Source organism: Prorops nasuta, unplaced genomic scaffold (assembly GCF_024137725.1).
Source record: "Prorops nasuta isolate Cenicafe-Biocafe unplaced genomic scaffold, Cenicafe_Pnas_1.2 PNAS00004, whole genome shotgun sequence".
Taxonomy (NCBI): Eukaryota; Metazoa; Arthropoda; class Insecta; order Hymenoptera; family Bethylidae; genus Prorops; species Prorops nasuta.
The window spans coordinates 3092574-3117378 of NW_027116801.1; the positions used below are offsets into that span (position 1 = coordinate 3092574).

Sequence of the window (24805 nt, forward strand, 5' to 3'; positions counted from 1 at the left end):
TGCCGTGACGAGAGGGACCCCGGTAAACTTCCATATCCGTGAGCACGATTTGAAAATTCTGCAGTTTGCAATCGACTCCTCTCCTGACGTCTCGACGCCCAGCAGGATTATTTCATTTCCATTTCAAATATTTTCCACGGCATCTCCAGCGCCAACTTTTCACGATGCGCTTCTTTCATCCCCCTGTCCTCCACGGATGTGAGAGTCGAGAGAGCCAAACATTTCCAGCTAATGATCAAAGTTTACATCTCGCTAACTGCCTTTGAGGCAGTTTTCCTCGCAGTTTTAGAAATTTTCTCATGGTAATATCGGTAATTCGCTGCTAGCTGGCTTATCCAAACTGATGAGCAAGATTCCGGAACAGGAGTGTTATTGTGTCGTGCTTGAAATTTCTCGATGAACGTGTACGTTATATACGTATTAAAAGGTGGCAAGAAGAGGAAGAAGGAGAAAGAAAATGACGAGGTGGCTTTTATTAGCAAAGCTGGAGCCTCCTCTCAAGATTCTTTCCTCGAGAGATTCGCGAGTGAGCACGTTCTCCTTTTTACTTCTTCCACCCCCAGGCTAGCCTCACCCCTTAAATAGTTTGCCACTCCTGTACAGCCGGACGTAGCAGGCCACTCGTACAGAATTAAAAAGTGACTGCTGGAGTTAGCTGCTCGGTGGATGTGGAAGATAGGGGAGTACCAGTGACGTAACGCTGAAGAAGAAAGCGGTGGATGTCTATTGGGACTGTACGAAGGGTGGAACTGTTGTGTTGTTCGTGTGTCGCATCGAGCGAGCCAGACTGGGCGAGATGAGAACGACTCCGAGGGTTGAGAGAGGGGTGGTTCGCAAGGGGCTTGGGTGGGATTCGAGAGAGTCTGCCGCTGGGGCTGGTGGGGTTGGCGATTGCAAAAGCAATGCCCTCAGTCACGTTGACCCAGTTACCTGCCCTAAATCCGCATTTATCTCCCACCAACCCCCAAATACCCCGCCAGCCAGTAACGATGCCAGAAAAGGGCGCCATTTGGGGCCCTTTAACGGGTCAGCCAATACACCCCCCCCCCTCTCTCCCCGTACACATTCTCTCATTTCTATATGTATATGTACACTCGTTCTTGTTGGACAGTCTGGCCGTACATATACACGTACCACTTGGTGGAAAAAAAAAAATTCCCAGAAGACTCAGGGTGTTCGATCGTTTAAAAAGAATTCCTGATGTCACAGCCGAGGGACCGCTAAAAATAGCATTGCAAAAAGATCAGTCATCAGAAGTTTTCCTTAACGTCGACTTCCCAACTGATTACATAATAAAGCGGCTTCCACGACAAAACTTCAACGTGCTCTGCCGATACATTTTTCATTCGGTGAAACTTTGCTTAGGAAAATATATATATATATATATATATAAGCGCCTGTTCTCAACTTATTTCGCGAAAGCAAAACTTTCCGAGCTTGTCCATCCCTCGCTCGATCCTTTCGCTCAAGCTGATGCATCTATCCGCGTCAAGCTCTTTTTCCATGGAATTTTCAAATATTTCCAGGCCCATTTTTCGTCCCCCTGTATTAGAGGATATATCGAGGCAAGAGAATAGGGAGACGCCAGAGCGTTATTTAACGCTGAAAAAGTGTTGGTGCGGAGCATTTATCCAGTAGCGTTTACCGGGGCGACAAGAGCCGCTTTGAAATGGAAGGACAAAAAGGCGGTTTCGAGATCAGAATCTCTGCGGTATGAGACAACGAGTCTTCGTTTAAGGAAAATAGAAACTGACAGGTTCAAAGTGTGCTTTCATCGGTCACTCTTTTTTCCCTTTTCTCCCCCCTTTCTTCTCCCCCTTTTTTTCTTCATCCTCCACTCGCCCGCTCTCCACTTTGCGCGCATGCTGAAGTGACATTTGCCACGGGCTATCTTCCAGCCAATTGTCTCGTAACAGCCAGCAAAGCCTGAAATCGCACCTTCTCGTTAAACACCCCCGTCCACAAACGATTTCGAAACATTACTCTCCAATCACGCCACGTGTCCTTTTTTCCACCACTTTCCCCTAGACGCCAGTAGAGCAGTTTGCTTTTATCTCGACCACTCTTTTTCACTACGTATACATCGTCGATTAAGAAAAAGACGTGCCAGTGATTTGCTTTACCATTTTCCCCACGTATATATATAGACTCGTGCTTTTGAGTCTTCGAGGTTTGTTTTTTGTTATTTCACCCTTTTGGGCCAAGGACCCTTCGAGAACAGGGCAGATGTTAGTGATATATTATATTGTTTAAAATATCGATAAGAAATTGTTGATATAATTTTTTTTAATATTTTAATTATGGCTGTCGTCAATAGAGAAAGCAACGTAACTTTCGCGAGGTATGGCTTTGTTGTTAATAAGTGATTTCATAAATTCATCCGAGAGTTGATTATTGATGATTCTATTTATTGTATTGTGTACGACTGTCGGATATCATTTAGCCGTATACAATGTAGCCAAATGATTTGTTCATCCATTGACCTTTCAGACAACTTCAGTCTAAACCTTCTCTGCTAATTTCCTATGCTATACTATAGCTGAAGAAAATTATCCAGTTTCCTATAGTGCACTTAATATATATATATATATATATATATATATATACATATATAAAGGAAATTTATGATTGTTTATAAGATTTTTATACCATACAGGATCTTTCTCCAATGATGCTGTGTTATGAGATTTCATGTTATATCTGACTATAACACTATTTATTATGGCAAAATTACCATATTTCGTATATAACTTCAATATTGAACGTAGCGAGCAGGATTAGTCGAGGAGAAATGACATTTATAATGAATAACGAAACTAATTAAATTATAATAGCCGTTTAAAATGAATGCCCTAAGATTTTATTAAATATGATAATTTATAGCAGGTGCATAAATACTATAGTCGAATAATATGATTCTTTATGCCATCGTTAGAAAGAGTTTTGTAGTTCTTGAAGTGGAATATTTATCACAAAATCTTTTTTTTTTGCTTTTCCTTTTGAATTCCACTGTTTCTAGTGATTTTCCAGTTATTTTTCTCACTATTCCCAGTAGAAATCGTTAGATATGGAAACGCAGCGAAATATCGGTCGATTTATGGCTTACAAAAAAGTAATTGCCATTAATCCGCCGATTATCGGCTAACAATAAATGAACAATATCAAATTTGTATCAATTGGCCAATATTTGGCCCATTAATTTCCCAATACCTGCGGAGAATCATTGGCTAAATTTGTAGTTGCAATATAAGTATATAGATGTCGCACGAGCGCTATTTTCTCACTAGTACTCTGTATGAAATTGATATTGCTGATTCTATCTGCAAATGTAACGTCATATTTCTCGCAGATTCTATGTATTTAAAAATTCCACGTCCCATTGATCAATTTGCCTGTTTATTGTAAATTTTAAGTGCATGGTACTTTCGTGATTCACAATATTTACTCGTAAAATGACAATATACGAGCTACGTACCTATATTTTTAATTCTGTAAGTTTCTAATCTATGCCAAAGTCGAACCGTCAGTGGCCTAATATTTATTACAACCATTGGACCATTGCCTTTGCTTTGCCAACTATAGAACCGGACGTCATCATCCAGCAATTAACCATTTACCAGCCATTGATGGACGTAAATGGGCTAGTACTTCGTCACTGCTGGTCCGTTTTCCAGTTCCTGCTTTTGATTATAAGCTCTCATTTATTTAATCTCGTCTGTGTAAGCAAAACAAATGTTATCAAACGAGCTTGATTATCGAACGCTGTATAACCATATATAGTCAAAGTGTCAATGAACCTTCAAAGTACTGTCAGAATACACTCAGGGATAAAAGTCAAGCTTATTATTTTGATTCTTTGTCGTAAAAACGTAATGACCAATACTAAATTAAATTATCATGCGAATTTCAGATTGTGAAAACTAAGATCCAGAACAATAGGGTTAATATAGCAGTCGACTATTACCAGGATTGCATTTTCGGATAATAATCCGCACAATTTCGCAATTGGCAAAGTGATTTAAGGTAGCAAAGAAGAGCTTGCAAAGCGATCGAGTCAGAGGGTTTGCGGATGGAGGGTGAATCCAAGTGGAGGCGAAGGTAAACAGGATAGTAAACGTAGAGGAGCTTGCGAAGGCAGGTATACCGAGTTTTTTTCTCTCGACTTTAGTTTGGCTCCCTCGAGAGCTTTGCTTGTATGCAAAACTGACACTTGGTAGCAGGCTGTCTTCCGGGCAATTGTCTTCGCAACGACCGTGCCCCCGGTTCTGCCAGCAATTTGCGCACACGTAAAATCCTCCTAGAATCAAGTGGTGAACGTGTATATATATATATATATATAAGGTGTCGGGTTAATTTTTGTCTAAACGAAGATTCGAAACAATTCTCGTGTGGAAAACTGCACATTTTTTTTACTATCCTGTTATTGGATATTAAAGTTCTTTAATTTAATATATTTTATTGTTAAAATAGTTAAAAATAATAGAGCGAGACGAATTAAGGAATAATTTTAATTATTGATTTGAGGAAGAAATGTTATAACAATTTTTTATCGTTGGAATTTTTTTTCTTTGTATTTACAATTTTTGGGAAGAATTAATGGCACACCCGGTACATAGTATAGTATATATAGTTATCGTCCCGCCGAGTCGTCAACCCCTATACATTTTCTCAGATTTACTTAAAATCCGCAAATCGTCCCGTAAACTGCTCGAATCTCGCGTCGTAATGAAAATTTCCTTGCGTACTCATCTCGAAATCATTGAAAAGGGAGGAAAGAGCTGGATGTTGCTTTCAACGGGATTTCTGATGATACGGAATATGATACGTAGTTTATTTTTTATTGGAAAATTCAGAAGAAGCGCAATCTCGATTCACGGTGGATAAAGAGAAGCACTTTATTCTTAGATAAAGAGGCAGGGGGGGGGGGGGGGGGGGATAGAGCTACTCGAATCAAAACTCTTCTCAAAGTTGCTAAATCGCTTCCTTCGAAACAATATCAAGAAACTTAATCAGCTGCGAAAAAAAGTTGTCAAGTTATATTTTAGATTAAAACTGGCAGAGAATAATTTCTGATAAAAATTCGTTAAAATACTCCACACTTGGCAGTTTGCATCAAAATTTGTGGATTGGTAATTGAAATTTCATTAGCAATTATTGCTTTTCAGCGTGGCAGTAAAGGGACTTCAACAGGTTACACACACTCATATACACATATTTATATATATATATATATACTTATATATAGAATATAAAGGATAAAACGTGTATTTTAACAAATTTCACGAGTCTTCTCTCTATGCTATATGGTTCATTGCTATATACATATATATAAGCGAATGCGTGGATGCCAGTTTGTCGAGAGCAAACTTAATTTTGAGCGAGATAGAACAATTTATTTATGAAGGATTTCACTTTCAGGCGGTCAAAGCATTTGAAGGGTGATAAAATTGGTTGAAAGTGAATAACTGAGAGGAAAAATGGCTGGTAGCTGTCAGCAGCAAAGCTGTGTAATTACATCACCTGTATTTTGGTCACCCTAATAGGCTTGGGTCGGGATATTCATTCTGTTCTGTTCATCATGGGTATTACATCGATTATTGGATATCGTCCGCGCTACCTCGACAAGCCGATTTACTTTGATTGCACTTTCCAGCTTAGCAGTACCCAGTTTCTTAGTGTTTCCTATACTGAATTCGCTTTTCGCCTACTGCTTAGACACCTATAACTTACCTAATCTTCAAATCTGATCACACGAATCTCACCAAACTGATAAATCACCATCCCATTTACATATATATGTATATACAGATGGATAGACTTGTATCAGAGTTGTGTGATATAGAAATTTATATATCAACAACTCGACAAGCCAGACTCGAACTCTCCAGTCTGGTATATATATATATATATTCAATTTCTCTCAGAGAAAAAATGAAGAAAAACTTTGGTGTATCGAAAGTTAATAATAGTAAACCCTAATACTCGAATTATGCGCTTCTTTGAACATTTGAAAATAATTCGGCATAATCTATGTTTAAGCGAGATCCGCAGACTCTGAACATCCAATTTAAAATCTAATTAAAGTTTCATAGACCAGTGTCGTCCATTGCTGGCGAAATTATTTTAATTGGATCGCGGCTGGAGGAATTTTCGAAAATTTCCGAATGGAAAAAGTTGTTGGTTCTGTACTATATATGAATTTGTAGAAATGAATTAAAATAAAGGGAGGGAATAGAGTTTTGTGGGAGTGTGTAGGTGCCAGTTGGGTACGAAAATTGAAAGATGAACTGGCAATGCAAATTCCAAAAGTATCGAGACAAGTTTACTTCTACATTGGCGAACAGACGGCATAAAGCGAACAGGAGGGTACTATATATATCTATATAGTAGGAGTGAAAAGCGTCGAAACGGTCCATCAAAGAGAATTACGTATGGACATCCATGTGGATCATGGATAAATGCGGTGAGATGAATGATGAGGTCCTTTCGACATTCGTCATTCTTATAAACTTTATGGGAAACCCGAGAATCCTGTTGGGTGGCATACACGGAAACTTTTGACACACCCTTGGCTCGGCACCAATTCCACGGTCCACAAAAATGTCTTACTCGAATATCCTACCAAATCCCAATGTGCAATTATTTTTTGCGAAAAAAAAGCTTCTCAATTAATCATCGGAGATGAGTGAATTCTCGCCATTTAGCACGATGAGTCCGAGACTCGACGGAGCGTGACAATATTTATTGGCTCGCTGTTTCTGTATCGTCGATTGGTTTTACGACTCGTTATCTCAATGGAAGAATTCATTTAACGCTCCGAAAACCTACCGAGGGCTGCGGTTTTTTAAATGATTTTCCTAATATATAAGGATGATATTATATTGACGAAATTGATTTGCTCAAAATTGGATTATTCAAGTTTGTCGTATAGAAGGGGGAAGAGTACCTTGAGCGAGGCTAGATTGGATCTCCTGCATAAAGCAGAGGCAGTATCAATTGGCGGTATTGTTATTTCGAAACTATTTCCCCAAATCCTTTGGTGAAACGGTGCCCGGGGCTGATATTTACTGACGAATTTTAGCGTTGCATCGTATCAGGTGTGCGCGAAAGGATTTTCCTTTCCTTCGAGATCGTAAACAGGCGTACTCCCTCTCAGCGTGTGAGAGAGAGAGAGAGAGAGAGAGAGAGAGGATGCAATCGCCGCAGGGCCCAGAAGCAGGACGCTTACACGGTGGGATAAGCAGGCGACGGAATATCATCGATCGAGGCAGCAAAATCTGATAACGAAACCAACTCCTTATAATGCTTTTATAACTCATGGGCAGATTTGATCCTATAAAAATTCCCACATCACGTTTCTCCCAAATTCCTACTCAATTTCCAGTAATTTTCAACCTATCGCTGCATCTTTTTAAGTAGTACGAACATAAAATTTCTCTTACGCATATCAGTCCTCGGATAAGCTTCCGCACTGAGGAACGTTCTGCGAAGATGCATCGTTGCGAGGTCACAATGCTTTCCCCAATGGCACAAATATCCTCGGGACAACCTCGGAACGTCCCGAGGATATTCACACGTCCAGCGGAAATACCGAAGACGCAGCCTGAACATCGCGTGCTACCAGAGATTTATAACTCGCGAGCAGATTTAATCGTAGAAAAATTTCCACATCTCATTTCCCCCCAAATTCTTACCGAATTTCCAGTGATTTTCACAATCTACCGTTATACCTTTTTAAGTGGTACAAGCGTAAAATTTCTCATACGCGCGTCGTTCCTCGGATAAGCTTCCAACGCTACGAAACGTTCTGTGAAAGTGCATCGTCGCGAGGATAATCCGGGATGATACGTGGAAGAGCAAAGCGGTAGAGATGTGGAAAGTTACGAGATCCATGGTGGATCGTATATAACGAGCGAAGATGGCGTTTCTTTTGAGAACTTGTAAGAAATAGTATTTATGTGAGAAGCTCCTTGACTGTGTGTCGGGTGAGGACTCGCAAGGGGCAGTCATGCGGCTTATGACGGTCCTGAGTTGGGTTGCGCGAGGCTCGGGGGTTGCCAGCTGCGGGATCGATAATCGAAAGAAGTATATAGATACGCATATTGTAACGTGATGCAGCCACGTGACTCCGTGGTCCAATGACGATTGAATTTAATGACTCGAGAACTGTTCCTGCCTAATGTCTGACTATACACTGATTCGACTACTTAGACTCGTCGATTCTTCATGAAAATCCCTTCCAACGTAATTATTCTACCGTTTACCAGTTGTTTTAGGCACTAGACAATCGTGGCAACAAACCACGTTATTAATTATATCAGCTTTTATCGTAATACAATATTGCCGCGAGCTGACAGCCTTTGCCAAAGCTGCATACGTCGACCTATCAACGTTATAATGCACCACGAGTGAAATGTGATATATGTAGAGCGCGTTTGTCGAATAGCAATATTATATTATAATCGAGGCCTAATCAAATGAACCGCTGAACTCCCTGGAATAATTATGGAGCGTATCTTGCGAGGTTTGGTTGCAACTTAGTGTACCTATATATATATATATGTATATACGTGTGTGTATATTGAGACTTTCGTCGGTAGTAAATTCTAAATTGTAAATTGTCTTGGGAATCTTATCTTTTCATTATTTTTGTATATATATATATGGTTGGGAAGAAATCTCTTAAATAAACCAGATGTGTAATGGTACCACGAAAAATTTTGTTCATGTTTGTGTCACGCGGATGCCAACAAAAGATTTCAGAGAAATTATTTAGAAAGAGCTATAACAGTAAGCGGTTTATATTTCTGGAGAAATCTCAAACGTATACTTTGTGCTTAAAAATTCTGATGATGAATTAAAGAATACTACATAGCTTTTTAGTTATACGGAATAAAAATGTGTATTACATTCGATTCTTTGAATTTTTACGATACGAAAATGCAAACCTTCGATAGACGCTGAGAATTTTCCATCATAAAAAATGGAAAATATTTCCAGTGGATTTGCGTGGAAATTTAAACGGGCTGAAAGTGCAAAATGGAGCCGAAAATGCGTCGCAGTCGCGTTTAATATCATGCGTCCTGGGACTCGAGCAAATTCTGCTCTCGGAATTTCGAGGGAATTTCGCGGCACTAAAGTTTCGCATAAAGATCGGGAAAATCATGATGCACCTGGACACCTTACAGGCACTATATTAATGAAAGATTTTGCTTGTATTAACTCGTTGTCAAATTTCATTCGCGGTTCTTCAATATTAATTGACAGGTTTGTGTAATTTAAAGCTGGGAAATATTTGGCAGCTTTTCTTTCGCCATAATGCTCTTTTCTGTCGATCAATTAATCTCGTGGACGATGGTTGGACAAGAAGAGTTCGTGGCAACAATGTAAAAGCAGGGAACGGATAGGTGGACACGGAAGGCACGATCAATCAGAGCACCGAGCTACTTTGACCACAGTCTGTCTCCTTCCCTTCGCTGGAAACGCATTAGTGTCAGTACCAGAAAAACTCTCCACAAAAGTACCATAAATACACATCTCTCGTTTTTAAACAATAATTGCACTTACATTCCATTCTTCCGAATTGTTAACGTATAGAATTTACAAAATTTTCTTTACGCGTTGCGTTATTTGGTGGAGATTTATGAAATTTTATCGAATACGAGACATTTTGTAATCCAAAGCTCTAATGGCATAAAAACCTTACAAACATTCTGTTATAAGAACGTCCCAAGTACATCCAGACATTCTGTTGGTAATACATATATATAGAATATCCTTTGGATATTGTGTGCTATTAAGGATATTGGAGAACAACTGCTGTGTCAATGATTTTCTGTTTCCAAGTAATAATTATATTTATGATCCTTCTCTCGCAATTGATTGTTAACTCGTATATAGCTGGCACATTTCCGTTGTATGAGATAGCTGGTACCAAGCTAGCAGAATGGATCGTTTAAGACTCCGAGCACTAAAATGCTTGCTACGAGGACAAAATTGAATTTGTTCACTTTTTACAAATTTATATGTAATCTTTAAATGTTGTTTCAATGAAATAGATGGTTGGATTTGGAAAAATTGAATTTTAAGTTTATAAGAAAAAGTGATAAATTTAAATGAATAGAATGTGAGTATGTATTTTTCTACTCAATGGGCTGGGGTCGTTTTCATTTATGACCCAGAGGGCTAGCTAACGACTCTAAGGCAATTCATTCCGTATGTACACACCGCACTAGTCAGACATGCTTCAAATTTGTAGGAATCAAAATTCTGTTGTACGAATGAATAATTAATGATGAAATATTCTTAAATAATTAAAACACAATAGAAAATCAGAAGCTTTACTAATATTTTAGCATCCAATAAAATCTTATGAATCATATGATTGTAAATTATTTCAACAAGTTCTTTTACTGCAAAATTTACATTTTCACCTGAATATTAATTTTTGACGAGCCATATAATTCGTAAAATTATAGTCTACAAATACACTATCTTAATTTTCCCAAATTAACTACAGAAATCAAGTTAAAAGCCACACAGTTTCTTTTAATTAACTAATAGGTTTTTTTTATTAAACAAATAGATTTAAAACCAAGTTTACTACACTTTTCGAAAGTCAAGATGGGGGATTTACAGAGTATACTTTTACTATTAAAATAGCTCCTTACAAGTTAAAAACGAGCCAAATATGGAACATTTTCATTAAAATAACAAAGTACAAAAAAAAGCTAAAAAGGAAACAGATCATATAAAATTTTATTGGATGCATGTATACAGGCAAAATACTTAATATAACTTTTTTTTAACTGTTTTCGAATATTAAATTAATAATTGCACAATTATATAAGGGAATTTTGTTTGCTTGAAATTTATAGTGTGTTTGACCAGTAAGTCTGAATCTACTACACGAACTACCTTAATGTAGATTTTCCAAAATTTACATTACTCGTTATATATTTGACAGGAGACTCGTGACATTTTATTGGTCGAGAGACACTTCATAATTACAAGAACACGTTAAAAAAATCACCACATCAGTACTTATATCTAGCATCAAGAAAAATTCTATGCTTTCCTCCCAATTATTAATTTAGATTTCCAAAAACGTATTCCACCAAGCACATATATATATATAATCTATTGGAGACTCGTGAGAGATTTTATTGGACGAGAGACACTTTGTAATCGTAAGAACGATATTGGACAAGAGCTACCATGTCAGTGCTTGCCTCGCCATCGCTATGTATCCTTCCTGAAAGTGGCGACGATTTGGAGAGGAGCTTCCACGTCACTGCCACTCTTCAATGTCCACACAAACTTCCATCTAGGAGCGTCCTTAACAAGCTACCGAAAAGAAACTACAGCCAAGTCTCGTTGGAGCTCCATTCGAACGGTGTCAAGAATTCTCGTGGGAAAACCGAAGGAAGGAAGGTTAAGAAAGCGCGTTCCTCGTACAATCAGGCAAAGTAACATCATTAAACAGAAGAGGAGAAAGTAACGTAAAAGCCAAAGCACACACGGAACAGTCAATTCCCAATTGGACGTTGAGAGTGGCCCGTTGCATCTTCACTGGTGTCTGCGTTTAACGAAAGGAATTCCTTCTCCACATGCTAAGCAGCGGAGGCCGCTTAATTCCCAAAATTCTACCCACGTTTTCTCGCTGATTCCCATGCACCACTTGCTTGTATATCGTCATCGCGATAGTCGCGCAGCTTTCATCCACAATTCAATCGACTTCGTTATGCAAAAAGAACCTCATTGTCGCTTCATTGTCTCTTATCCGTTCAGCCTGCATACCGTAAAGCGTCTTATCGGATCTCGGCTCATAGAAATTTTCAGGACCAATTATACAGAATTTAATCTCTGAGGTATTTTTCATTCGAGAGCATTGCACTGCGCCTCGGACTAAACTCGCCTCGCTGGGATTCGTTGGCAAAAGTTGCTCGAGGAATTTCCGAGGGGTGGTCAAAATGGCGAATGAAAACACGTGATGGTATATCGCGTTAAAACTTTTCCTCTTTCTATTTATTTCGGACCTATTGATCGTTGCTCTCCCATCTCTCTCTCTCTCTCTCCCTGCCACATGAAACGCGTAACACTGTTTACGTCAAGTTTTTACTCAAGTGCGAGCGTGCGCGCATGTGCCGAGACTCGTGCCAAAATCATTTTTACCGTTCAATTAAAAGCAGCTTTGCTATTAAAAATACAGTTATTCGCTTGGAGTATAGATCGATCGGTTTGATCCCTGAAAGAATATTCCAATAAACGAGACAATTCTTCTCGAGAAAAGAATAGAAAATAAGAGTTTAACGTACAAGCTCATTACCAGTGTCTACGCGTATGTGCAGGGTAAACATGATAAAAAAAAATCAGGAACGGTCAAACAAGGTTCAGTGGCAATCGGTGAGAAATAAATAAGAGAATAGGAAGGTTGTGCTCGTAGCCTCTTACAGCAGTTGTAGCAGTGACAGAAGGTAACGAGAAACCGATCGGCCTGGAATTGTGTCCACTGGGAGGCGTTGGGGTAAAAAGGCAGAAACAATGTATGCAGAGGGAGGGGGTAGAAGAAAGTGGAGGAAAAAAGTTGGCCTGAAGCGAGAAGAGTGGAAGACTGAGGGGGGGGGGGGGGAGGAGTTCGGGGTCGAACAATCCACAGGGAGCAAAGAAGACGTTCTTCTCAGTCCTGCGAAATGAAAGAAGCTTTACCCTCTGATATTGATCCGTATTCCGTCCACACTGAACTAGTCCTTTCAGTCAAGTTCCCCCGCACACCCTCCATACTTTAACGGAGTATCTCTTTAGTCGGTTTTATTTTAGGCCGCGGGGGCACGGCCTCTTTTATTTTTCCACCTCTTCTCGCATTTCTTGCCTACTGCAATTTGTCCCATTAGACTCAGCTGAATCTCGACCGTAACTACTGCGGTCTGCGCGCAAGCTTTCTCTACTAATCACCGTGCCTTGGGTAGTTGGGTCGCCGCTGCCGCCCGGCCCTTTCCCTTTTTTAAAGCGACCTGACAATTTACGCGACTATCGACACTGTTCTTGCATCCCCGGCTCTTACGTAAACTCGGCATTCTTTTCTCTCAACCTGCGTTTTATCCTCCGACGAAATGCTGGTAATTAAAGTTTTTTGTTCGAAAACCACTGAAAATGCATCCGATTGTAATTTCTGGAGGAGAGTAATATTTTTTTTGGAGGAAAGTTTATATCTTGGACGGAATATTGGAATTAGTCGACGATAAGAGAGATGAATTATTCTTTGACCCTACGGAGTTTCCCTGCTTCTTTAGGGTGACATTGTCGCTATGGGGAGGAAATTCTTGATGAAAAAGAAACCGTTCTGAGTCATATACCATATTATATATATAATAGTGTATCGGTGAAGAGGAGAAATTCTGTCCCCTATTCGTAGTCCTTTGCTTCTTTCTACGCTCACCATGAAGAAAAAACTCGAAGAGTGCATTTTGTCTCATTCACACACACGTTCACTTAATTCCTACAGATTCGCTTATCGAACGTGGATCGATCTAGCATATTATTTTTCTTTTGTTAAATGTTCGAATTAACATCAAGAAAGGACTTTCCAAATAAGCCGCTTTGTATATATATATATATATATATATATATATTATAAGGAAATTGAAGTTTTTATACGAGTGTAGAATATAGCTAAAGTAGTCGAGTTTAGGGGAATAAATGAAAAAAATAGTAGAGAATTATTAGTATTTACAGAAAAATCGAAAATACAAATAATATAATTAGAAAATTTTACATAAGAACGACGATACATGACGCGCAAAGCCCTTCGTTAATTTCCTCCTTTTTCCGATGTAAAACTTTATCAACGTCATCGAAATTGCTTTTTTCAAAATATACACTCCAATAACGTAAGAGTCGAGTAATGAATTCCTCACGATAATCAATCGACGAAACGACCATAGATATTTGTACATTATACTCGGAAAAGAATTTTTTAATACGAGTCATTATTCGAGACGGTATAACAATGAAATAGCGTGTAAATTTCCCTTTTTTGTACGCCTTTTGAGTACATTACCTGATATCGTCCTTTCGTTGTTTCAAGTCTGCAAATTTGCGAGTATTTCCGTTACTGACCAATAAAACATTCAGAGGTTGAAGTAACGCAGATGCATTCCCACCGCACAGAGAACGAGACGCTTTTAATTAGTTGACCTTTGAACGTGACCACTCTCCCGTCTTCGTGATAATTAAAGTATTTCGACTCACGTCTCGTAATAAGAGACTCGAGCTAGGGAATTTCACGGGCTTCCCTGTATTAATTTCTACCTCTCGTATAAGTATACAATTATGCATTAATATTCCACGATGCAAATGTTAAGGAAATTTTGTAGAATTTTTGCTTTTCTGGGGATTTAAAAAATAATAGCGATGGTTTTACACACACACACACACACACACACACACATATATATACGTTATAAAAATATGTACTGGAAAATTATATCTTTAGATTCCTGAAATAATTATAAAAGAAAAGTTTCTATAAAATTTTTTTCTATCAAACGTCCTTTTTGAATCACACCCAGTTTTAAATCAACCAATAGCGTACGAGTAACCATGCAGTGGGATAACGAGATTGGCGGAGAGAGGCAGAGTGGGGGAACAGTTACTACTTCCAATAACTTTCCTCTATTTTGCACGGCTTGCTATTGGTTGATTTCGAAAAGGAAAAGAGCGATAGAAAAAAATCTTATTAGACTTTATTATTTATAATTACCTCAGAAATCTGTGGTTAAAATTTCTTCAATGTATATACAAGTTTACACTACACGGTCCAGTAATTAAAACGTCACAAATCAGACACACAAGAAAACATTTGTATACGTGTTTATTTTCAAAAATATTAGAGATACAAAAATTGCACATAAAACCTCTCCGAATGCAAATATTAAAAAGTTTTCAAAACGTGCTAAAAAAAGACTTAGCATTTTCACAGTGCTTTGGAAATGCATGTTTTCTTACACTTATACACTAGGGCGTTTTAACTGGCGAAGCCGAATAATTAGAGGAAGGAATTAAGGCTCGGTAGTTATAAGCGCAGTACCTTATAAGTTATAAATCTATTTAGAGAGTTTCAGACGGGGGAGCAGGGGGGAGGGCCATGAAAAGTTGGTGAGAGTGCGAGTGACAGGTGCGTCGAAAACTGATTTTGGTGGGGCTAATTAGGTAAATCGTCGTTGAAGGAGTTTTTTCCTGGACGAAAGGGAAGTTTCGTCAGTTGGACAAAAATATATATAGGGGGCGTTATTTCGGTATCTCGGTTGGTAAGAGGAGCTCTATGAGGTAGGAGGGGGAGGGGGGGGGGGGTGATCGGGAGGGGGAGAGGGCAAAAGATGCAATCAATAGCGAGATTGCCCTCGCTACTCGACGCCAATATGGGGCCGTTATAAGCACACACGAAGAGCCGTTGCGATTGCAAGCTTAACTGTGCTCCGACTCTCTTACACCGCATATAAAGTCTCCTCAAAAGCCCCGTTTTCCTCTCCAGACGAATCTTTTCTCCCGCCAAAAATCCTCCTACTAAACGCTTGATTAAATTTCAATGTCGAGGAATCCCCATGGAAACCCGCCATTACTATATATAATAGCAAAGAACGCGAGCGATACATCGATACAACCTGCGAAATAACCGTCCACAGGATTGAGATTCTTGATAAGAATAACGAGTCCAGGGATAATTAATAAGTACATCCGGTCTGGATTGAAATTTTATTCGCCTTTGTCCAATTTTATCGGCAGAAATCAAAAATTTCTCGAACGATTTTTCGTTCCTTCTATATGGCTGATAGGTGTTGTCTAGCGGATTAAATATTGTCCACCTTGCGCCCAGTGCGATTAATAAGTAATTAGCGAGAAATTTGTCAATTTTGCTATTCTCGCCATTCGCGTACAATGGTTTGTTGTATGTATATATATATATATATATATATATATATATATATGTATATAAATGACGCCCCGAAACAAATTGTTTACCGACCTGTCACTATCATCCGATGGATAATAATGTTTGCGAGAAGCGCGTTCAAGCGACGATTTTATTCGATTGCTATTGAAATTTCATTTTACCTTTGAGCATTTTGTTAGCTCAGCTGAGCCTCCATTGTGTCCAGGAGAGAAAATCGTTTGATCTCCCCGCTATCATTACACCTTTATGCATATGTAGCTGTACATTCCGAACAATGGCATCAGCACTTTTGTGTCATTTCAGAATCTATTCGTGTGATTCGAGCAACTAACTTGTGACTCTTTACTGCTGTTCTTGTACATACATAAAACCTTCTCTGTTAACTATATACTTTTTTTTTTAATGTTAGATTTTTTGCACACAAATGCTGTTGATTCTTTATTTATTTTTTAAATTATTCTCTTAAATTGTGTAGTTTTCCGGATATATTTCTGAAAATGGAATATACGTCATAAATTTGTTTATATACAAAGTATAGGCAAAAAATGTAGACTTATACCGAGAAAGTACCATTTTGCAATTTTATTTTCATGTCAGTTGGGACGTTTTACCCAAGAACAGCAGAGTGGGTTGATATAAAGATACAAGCATGTGTTTCTCGAAGACGTTTATCCAATAAGAGTTTAAAAAATGTTTCGATGGTTTATCAGTATACGAGACGAATATTACTCGTTTGATAGTGGTTCGCAATTATACAACCAAGAATGAAGAGTAAAAGTGTTGCAATTCGTGCTAAATTTAAGAAAATTGCAAGAAAATAGGAATCGTCCTTGTAGACACTATTCAGGAGAATTGGTGAAATTGTCGGAATGTTAATCGGAAGGGCAGTTTTTCAGTTTGCTCACTTACGACAATCGTGAAAATTAAAGCAGCTGAGATCGTCAGTTACTGCGTTGCTGTTTCGTTTCTCCTGCTGAAATAATTACTGTCATTTGTCTTTTCGTTATTGGACTAATTCGATGTTGCAAGATGAAGCGCAAATTGAATGTAAACGGGAGAAACAGATTTACCAATAATGAAATTCTGCAAACATTATAAGCTTGGCTCTCTAAACGCAATTACAGTTGACTATTACTCTGTGCAAGCGCGATCATTGCAGGATTATTATGATAAATGGGAGCAAGAGGGTGTCATGGTACTAGGGATAATCCAAAGACGAAAGAAATGCAACAAGCTGGAAAACTTTTGTCCACCTCCTACACGAATAGCTCCCCCCCCCTTCCCCCTCTCCGTCTTAAACTTATACATAATATAAACGTAAGAATTTGGTGGTTCCTAATACTGCTAACAAGTTCCTTTTGCTAAATCCCTGTTCTTCGGACTGGCACATAAATCAACTATGAATCGTGCAAGTCCTCGTTTAATCTGGTCCCCTTGCAAAACTTTCAGGTAGTTGCACAGATCGAGGAAGCTCTTAATGCTTTCCATTGGTTTTATCTAATGAGCCAACACACAACTATCATCGATGTGGCGAACATTACAAAACACAGCGCACTAATTATTTCCTTATTTGCAAGGACGATTCTGAACAACGCTGTAAATTATTTTCAATTACACACGATAACTCTTTATTAATGCAACTATATTAAATTTATCCTTTCGCAGTGGGACGTAAATTTACAACGACTGTCGTGGATTATAAAATGACCTACCAGCGTTGTTCTAATTTTACAAATACTTTTTACAATGTATTCCAGTCATGAATTAACCATTGTACATACCGAGACTTGTCAGACGATAAATGGTACAATTACAAGATATACAGTCTCGCGATGAAATTTCTGCCAACTTTTCAGGACCATTCCCCTCGCACGGTTGACATAAATATATTTTTAGGGAAGGATCTGATTGGTGGAGAGAATATAATGCTCGACTACGAGAGAGTTGGACTATTTTCTATTCATGGAACAATCGACTCGGTGTTATTTCTAACGAAAATAGTATATCGTTGAGCGATGGAGTTTGAATCCCATGTGTTTTTGGTGCTTAGCGAAGCGGGTCGAGGGCGTTGGGGGATGACGAGAAATGACGGGGAAGAGAGAGAGAGAGAGAGAGAGAGAGAGAGAGGTATGTATGGTAAGATGGGGTGCGGAGGGGTGAAAGTCGGTAAGAGAGGTTATATATGAATGTATATGTGTGTGTGCGTGTGTGTGTGAGAGAGAGAGAGAGAGAAGAGGAGGAAGAAGCGATGGATGAGAGGTCTAGGCAAAATATCGACGTGTCTTGATGGGGAGGCCCGATTGTTCCTAAGCAAGACGTTAAGGCGTTTCCTCCGAGCATTCCGGGGATATCGAGAGCCGACTATCGATCCTGACGGTCGGGGGATGCGGAGCCCCTAGGAAAACCTTCCTACGCGCCACACGGCTATCCCCAACATTTTTCACATCATCGCCTACTTTTTATTCCACTTTCCCCCAACCGATTTCTCCCATTTATTACGATCCATACTCAACATATTACCTTCCGTTTCGTTCATTATTCCTCGCATCGATTCGTTCGCTCAGCTCCACGCAATTACACGAAAATTCTTCTTCTCCTCCACCTTTCGTCTTTGAAGAGAAAAAACCAGGCACCTGGAACGCGCTACTTTTCCCGAGGGAACGGTTTTCCTGCTCCATGGTCCAAATTGCGAGTCGCTAGGAATGGTGGGGATGTATAGTGCTCGTCGTAAACAACTGCTTGACAAACGACTGACTCGTCAGTTGCGCGTGCATGCTTCATTGTCCAGGTTAAATGACGAATATGAATTTCGCTAATTGTGTATACACAGGAAATTAGATTCGAACGTCTAACAGATTTTGGAGTGGGCGTTTGGTATATAAGAGGGATTATTTATTAGCCCTGCAGGCTTCTTCGATGTACCCTGTATACTGCAGCCTTTGCAGACTCAACCGTAAATCTATAGTCTGTGCATGTGTTTCAACTTGATGCAAAACGCTGCTGTGAATTGGTTGAAAAAGTAAACACGAGGCTGGTACGAGCTCGATATTGTTATAGGCCATGCAGCGATGTATTTTCACCGGATATTGTTTTGTTCGTAACTCGGAAATTAATATTACGTATATAAGCTTTAAAATTTAATTGTTCCGTCGATGAGATTATTGTCGATCGTTCTTTCTCTCAAGGTCTCTGAATAACGCGCAGCAGTGAAACTCCGAGCAAACGAATTAGCCAGTAACGATGACAAATCAGGCAAATTTGCAGCTGGATCGTCTTTATAATCGCGAGCATCGAGTGACACGCGATATTCTTTCGAGTTTCAATAGCCTCCTTTATTTTATTCTCACCTTTGGAACACAATTTTTCTTTTGCGAGGCTAACGTTCTACGGATTTATAATTTGTAGATTTTTTCTGAAATTTTATATAGCTTACGCTGTATATATATATATATATATATATATAACTAATAGTACGCTAGTACACCGTCGTTTATCTCGAATCGCACTTTGACATCAGAAAACGTGTCTAAAACGTTCCTGGACTCTGTTCGACACGTCGGAACGTTTCAGACAAGTTTCAGACGCATTTGTGTCGCGTCTGAAAAGTATATAATATATTTACCTCCAGGATTTACTTTTTTCTCTTTCAGAAAACCAACATTTTTTGCTCTTACAAGTTTTACGTATAAATATATAATCCTCGGACGTTCCCCGCATCTCACGGTTAACAGAGACGAGCGCGAATGCCAGTGTGTGCGTGAGTTAAGTATCATTCAACATTTGCTCGCGGGTGTAGGTGGAAAAAAGTTTCATATTTGCGTTTCTGTTATACGTGGCGCGGCTTCAATATAATTCACGTAGATTATCCAAATAAACGGATAATGCCTGCAACTGACAGACAAGTAGCGACTACATCAGTATAATTTGCACACTCTCGCACCTACGAGGCCGCGAATACATATGTATCCGTAGAGATGGGAAAGGAAGGTTAATTCACGCGGAAATTCATTGTAGGCAAACTGATAATAACAACAGCGTCAGAACCAACGGAATTCATCGAAGATTTATTATTCAACTTGTTTTCGTAATAAAGTGGTGAAAAAAATTTCTTCGAGGAACGCGCGTGCGTGTCTGCGAAATATTTCACGAAGGATCTCCTCGATGTTTCGCTTGGAAAAGAGAATAAGTTTTGCTGGACCAGTCCGCCGCGCAGGGATGAATCGTAATGCTGCTGGGGGACACGTGCGCTCGCACGAGCAAAGGGACACTTATGTTGGACAAAGATGGAAGACACACGCGCGGATAAGTGGCCGTCTGCACGAGACAGGCTAGAATTGCTACTGCGTCGTCATATCCGTTGCACGTGCACGGAGCCAAGCAAGATATGACAGTTGCAATGTGATAATTTCCATGGATACGCGCGTATATTAACTGCAGTTTAATAATACCATCGTGCACCACATAGGTGTGTGTGCACACACGCGTTTCCAGAACAAAAACTCCATCGATCCGGAGAAATTTCATCGGGTAGAGCTGCACGGTTACCACTGACATATTTGTTCTCGGGATATTAACGTACAAAGCTGTGTATATAGGAATAATCTGTCGAAATATGGTTTAAGAATGTGGGAAACGTGTACAGTAAAGAATTCGTATTTTAGTTGAATTTTTTTATTATATAATGTGTGTTTTAAAATTTTTGAAGATATATACTGTGTTTATTATTGGTGAAGAATAATTGGAATAATGTTGAAATAGTTTAATAAATATTTGAAGTAATAACGTTGAATAATTATTAAAAATCATTGAAAGTTTCAAGAACTGAAGCAGTTTGACTTTAGTATTATTTTCTAGAGGGAAAAGAATAACTGATTGAAATTTAAATGATATCTTATTATTTTTGAAATTGTTGCCAGCGTCGTTAATAGTTGGCAAATCGATTTTCTTGCGCAGATGGAGCAGAGCCAATCTCTGCCGTCACCAAATCGTATAAAGAGAGAGAAAGAGAGGTTAGAAAAGAAAAAAACAATTTTTTTATTTCCAGCGCGTCACACAGTTATTTTGTCTAGGCGCGCGAAATGCCTGAAATTTCCGGAATTCTCTGGAGTCTCGGTGAAGAACCTGCGCATAGTTTTCTCGCGACTCAATATTTCTGCAACTCGACTGGGAATAGCTAAACTGAGAGTCGCGCGTAATAACTGCAGGGAAGTATGGAGCGTATCGTTATATTTTTTAAATAAGCGCAGCTCGGGTTGAAAGAATAATACTATATATATATATATATATATATATATATTTAAGGGAGGGGGGGGGGGGGTGTCTTTGTCACCAGCGTTGAAGCGTCCCGTCGGTCAAACGGAATTTTATAGCTCCAGCTTTAACCTTTAATGACAGTTTCGAGTCCCAAACACACCCGCATTGAAAATCTCGTCACTTCTATAGCGTGCAGATATTGTGCCTGAGTAAAAAAAAAGGAAAGAAGAAACGAGGCGTCTTTTGAAAAGTTCCTGCGCAGCTTAGATTCCTTACCGCGTGTAAAAACAATTATCGATATTGTACGTGAGCGATGTTACGTTTCAGGATTGTTTCGTGTCGAAGATTCGACGCGCGAGAGCTACAAGAGAAAATAAATGTCAAGCGAAGCGATGGACCCGGGGAAGAAAGTTAGCGAGGAGGTATAGATGGTGGATGGCAAAGTTGAATGAAAGTAGAAGTAGATAAAATTTTTCGTGACTCTTCGTAGGACGTTCTGGCTCACTTTTCTCATCTTTCAATGGGATTTATTTTTCAGCTGCGTTATACTCCCCTAGTCGGCCCAATGCTATTTACGGAACGGGAAAAATTTCACTCCGATATTGAAAAATAGGGATATTGACAGAACGATCACACTCGTTATCTTATATCCTGCGTAAGTGAAATTGCTGTTTCTCCTCACGGAATTTAGGCTGGAGCGTTTGGGATGCATCAGCGAAATCCATGGGATGTGCGCGATAAGTGATATAACCGAAAATTACATCCAACGGATTAGCAGCAGCGAGGAAAACAGTTTTAACGCATTGAAACGTCGGGCGACGATAGGCTAGTTAGTTTTAATGAAATATTCACTCGGTTTCTTAATAATATGAGAAAGTTTTCGCAGAGGAATTCCGGAACGGTTTGGCAGAGTTTGAAAACCGATCGATAGTCTCAGGGCGGGTTTCCATCAGAGATTCGAAGGGAGACGTGCAAGTTCTCGCAATGGGAGAAGAGAAGAAAGGAGAAAGGATATAGAGATGCATTATAATTCACTACACGCGTATATCTACAGGGGTAAACGCGATTGCTGTCTCGAGGCGAACCTACACTACGTACGCTATCACACATGCATATGTATGTGTATAGGGTTAAGGGAAAAGTTCAACGGCTTCGGAGACGAACAAACATCGAGAACCACTGATTGGCAAGAGAAATTAACAGCTTCCACCCCAAACCACCTTTGACCATCGATCGATCCCGGTTACACGGAGAATACACGAGACACGTCGGTATAGAAAATTAATTACAACTCCAATTCTAACATTTATAATTGCATTAGGATCAATGTCCAAACAAATCCTGGCTGGAAAGTAAATATATCGTTCTCTGCACAGGACGAAGCCACAGATATTATTATAATATTATTTGAGATTAAGGGTGGAAATTGTAGCAGCTTTATACGTTTCCACACACAGATTGACACAAGCGGATGTCTGCGCTGAATGAAAGAACGATTAACGATCGCACACCCGTTCGGCTTTGCCTATACACGATTGATCGCAAATTAATCTTTAGAGAATATTGAATTCTCTTAATGTCGATTTAATTCTTTAGCTATTTTATACCACACACGACGAGTCTTTTTCGATCAAACAAATCCCGTTAAGTCGTTTTTAATGAAAAACTGCCACTCTTCTTCATTTTCGAACCGATCGCCAGACTCACGGTGGCCTTTTAACGAAAAAACTCGTGTATATATATATATATATATATATATATATATATACACCGCAACGTGGAAATAAATGAAAGTGGACCGGTGAAGTTGCAAGATTTAAAAGGTGAATTCGTTGCTAAGCTCTGAGTGTGTGCGTATGTGAGTGTGCTACATCGACGATGACGTTAATTGTAACATCGAGGAGTCGCGGGTCGTCCAGGTCGATGCGGGCCGAAAATAGACGTAATTATTTGCGGTAAGATGATCTCAATTAGGAACGTGGCAGTTTACGGGCACCTCTGGTTTCCCCTTCGAGCCCTTATCCCATAGCCACACCTTTGTACGTAGTACGTCGTGCCTTTGTAACGGTCGAGCCACGAGAATTTGATTAAATTGCAAAAATCCCCCGTGCACTGATCCAACTATCGTATTAATTATCCAAATGTATTTCCTGATGGCATACCATTGTGCACCGAGTTCTTAAAAATCTCCCCTAAGCCAGGATAGAGATTTAATGGCCTATACCATATTTCGTCACAAAGGAATGAAAAAGTCACTTGACGACTCTCGCGCGTCACGTTTTCTAAAGCTATGTACGGAAAAACCTTACTTTCTTGAAGAGAGAAAGAGAAAGGGGTGGGGGGAGGGGGTGCAAGAAAAAGTTGCAGTAAGTTTTCCGATAAACCTGCAAGGTTTTATAGAAAAATTTCTGTAGAATTCGCAGAAAGCATATGATGCGAGTATACAAAGAAGCCATATTCCGTGTACACCAGAATTGCTGTAATGCACGGATGAAACGAGCTTCGAGCTTTAGTCGAACAATCCGATAGGGGAAATATATTTTGCAAAACACAGCTCGATATAATTATGATATATTCTCCGACCACACAGGACCGATAAAAATTATGTGTATATATATGTAAGTTGCTTCAAGGTCGCAAGTGACAGTGTTGCACCATCGGTTGACCGATTCATGCGGAAGGTCGAACAATGCTTTTTAGACGAAACTGATCGATTCGTGCGAAGATAGATCGAGATCTCGTGGAAATATTGGAAATCTCTGAAATGAAGAAAAGACTTGCGCAAACAGCTTGAAATAGTCGTATATACGTCGATCGGAGAAGGAAATGGAAAGGCTGGAGGGTCAAAGAAAAATCGAGGGGGGAGGAAGACGTATGTTGCCATATGCGAGAAATGACCGAATGAAATAAGAAAAAGGCCCGGAATAGATGACAATAACTCTCGCTGCTAAGAATACACTAAAATCGATCAGAGCCAGCTCCATTCCCATGCTGGATCTTGCGAACTTCCTTTTACAATTTTCTAATCGCATTAAGGTTTACAGTCCTTTCTCTTACCGCCAAGAACCCTTATCAAAGCCAAAAAGAAAATCTCTTAAGCTATTGTAGTTGCTCGAAGCATGCTTTGCAATATTACGCCGAAGCAACGTGTATCCCTCCATGACTCAGAGAAATAAATTGGTTCTAGAACTGGAAAAATATAGATCATTTTGTCCTCGACTGATATTTTGTGGCTTAGTACTTTTTTTCTTGTTTGTACTTTCGAGCACGTGAATTAGTTACTCCGTGACTATACTAAAGTGGTGAAATATACCAAGCGGACGGAGTGGTTTAATGTTATGTTACATATACGTTTAAAAAATGTTAAATTTATTCATGACTAACCGTCAAAAAGTATATTGGATTGTACGTTATTTTTCAACTTTATTTAGACGAAGAAGTGTAGCTAGCATTATAATATAATTTTTGCGATGAAATAAAATAATTATAAACCAGATTAGTTTATTGTATAGATTTATATATGTAATATAGGGACTTAAAACATCCTCCCAATTTGAAATAAATGCTTCGATTTTCTTTACTGAAAAACTACTTTGATAT

The 24805-nt window shown here is 39.2% G+C and overlaps 1 protein-coding gene across 1 annotated transcript in view; it reads right to left on the reverse strand.

Annotated features, from left to right (window-relative positions):
- The window catches only part of Mid1, a 41926-nt gene that overhangs the window by 10790 nt on the left and 6331 nt on the right, over positions 1–24805 (reverse strand). The gene's annotated exons all lie outside the window — the stretch shown is intronic.